Genomic DNA, 2,374 nt, shown 5'->3' with positions numbered 1-2,374 from the left:
AAACACAGCAACATTGGTGGTGCATCCCTCACTCGTCGTTTAAGTATGACTAGTAGCTTTGCAGAGTACGCTGTGTTGATGTGTGTACTCAAAATATTTTATCTGTAGCGCCAGGAGACCACAACCGTCGTATCGATGGTGCTTATTGTGGCCGTGGTAAGTCCACAACAAGCAGCCAGAAAGAGCGCCAAACTAGAAGTGGTCTTCGTGCGCGCCGGGGGTTGCGCGGCAGCAAAGAGCAAGTAGCCATACAAGATGGTGGCGTTGGTGTGAATGACGATGGCGGTGGTGCTGAAGGTGTACAGGCCGGAGCTTTTCGTGACCTCGACCAAGCCGTTACTGTCATGCAATACACTGTCGCTGAACTATCTGCTCCTGGAGCTGGTGTTGGCCACCACCGAGCTGCAGATCACGACGATTGTGGCGTGGTAACGTGTGGTGTGGATGTGGAAGCAATCTGTGGTGAAGGCAATGGTGGCGTTGCAGTCACAGAAGATATTGGTGGACGTGGGCAGATTGCCACCTCACAAAGACGACAGCCTGGCAGCGCTCATGCCGTGGACATTGTGAGTAGCCAACACAGTGGATTGGGCAGTGGAGGTGGCAGACGGCGACGAGCCTCAGCGTGTCTTGCCTGCCTAAGCAGTGTGGTTGATGAATCAAGTCAGCAGGATCTCGGCCGCACCAATCAAAGAATCGCGACTCCGGAAGCAGGCATCAGCATATCAAGAACCAGCATTTCCCGCCGTCTTACCCAAGGTACACCAACGATTGAACAGATTTATTTGAAGAAATTGGTGGCGTTTTCGCCGTCGAGAGAGCGGTTGGTGCCAGATAAGGTATACAGGTGTGTAGGAACGGCCTACATCGTTGGTCGAGTATGTCGTCGTATCAAGAAACAAAAAAAGGAGCTATTCTCCAATTGATGTGGCTTGATAGTCAGTTTCAAGACGCAGTGGAAGCCGTCACTGTGGCGGCTGTGCAACGGGGTATTGAGAACCATCTAGCTCTAGGGCGTGTACCTAATCAGCCGGCATGGCAAGATTTGACCGACAAGGGGACTGAAAAGGAGTTGAATTTGGACGCACCACTTGATGAACTTGAAGTGGCATTGGCCGAAGGGGAGTACGAGACGTACGATCCCGAGCAGGTATGCCAGTGAGTCTTGCAGAGGTGGAAGCAGTGAAGAATATGCGTTTCGAGCCCGACACGGATATGGAAGCCCCGGCTGATCTGTACGAGCACCCAGATGATAGTACTACTCAGACGCGACTATTGCCAGCTTATGATCATCTGTTTGCCCATTCCGCTAGTTCGAGCTTCTTTGCCTACATTCCCATCTACTTTTGAAAACAAGTAGTCTAGGAGTCAAACTGGTATGCCGCTGTCAAAGAGATTCTAATCACCGCACCCATCACTATGGACGAGCACATGGTCTTTTTGGGCATAATGTTCTACATGACGCTCACGGACAAAGGTGAAAACTCTAACTATTGGGGAGCCCAGAATGAAGACGCGATTTTTAGCGGAGCGTCTACAAGTTTGGACACGTGATGAGTTTACGTCGGTTCAAGTTGATTCGTCGGTGTTTTAGCTTTCGCGCTGAGCCGGGGTCGCCCGTGGTGAGATATCCAATCGCCCGTATTCAACCCTTGTGGAATTTGCTTTAGTGTACCGGAGGCCACTACGTCGAAGTAGGCCGTGACCTTGCATTGGATGAAGCCAGCATTGCTTGCCGGTCACGCCACCGCCGTCGCCTCATTGTGCTCATCCACAGGTTGAAAGAATCACTTTCGAATGTATGTAGTTTGCTGCTCGACCACAAGAATTGCTTTAAATTACCGTCTGCATTGCGGCAATAGCGATATTGCCGATCGTTTGCAGAACGTGGTGAGCCAAGAGGAGATGCAACAACTCCGTGAGGAGCTAGAAGATGTCCAACAAGTAAGCAAACATGTACTTGAAGTGGTGCGATCATACTTTTTTTCTCGACGGATTATGAACATAGATTACTACTACACAAACGTCCACCCGCCGCTGGATTTAAAGATGAAGAGATTGTACGGGCGAGGAACAGTGCGGGGCAGAAGCAAATATTATTCTAAGCACACTAGTCTGCAGACAGAGGAGTGCTCTCGGGGTGATAATCACCAGTCAGCGGCTGTCGAACATTACATGCTGGCGGCGTCATAGTGCGATAGCAACGTTGTCACCATGGTCACCAATGCTGGTCCATCTACCACTGCTATGGTGACACGACGAATTGGAGCTTCAAGTTGTGCATTTCCTGCCCCCACCTGTATTTTAAAATACAATCAACATATGCAAGGCGTTGACCATTTGGACCAGATACGTGCTATATTCTCAATCGCTG

The sequence above is a fragment of the Phytophthora infestans genome, genomic scaffold (assembly GCF_000142945.1).
Source record: "Phytophthora infestans T30-4 supercont1.14 genomic scaffold, whole genome shotgun sequence".
NCBI classification, from domain to species: domain Eukaryota; phylum Oomycota; class Peronosporomycetes; order Peronosporales; family Peronosporaceae; genus Phytophthora; species Phytophthora infestans.
Note: the sequence above shows the minus strand (reverse complement) of the source record.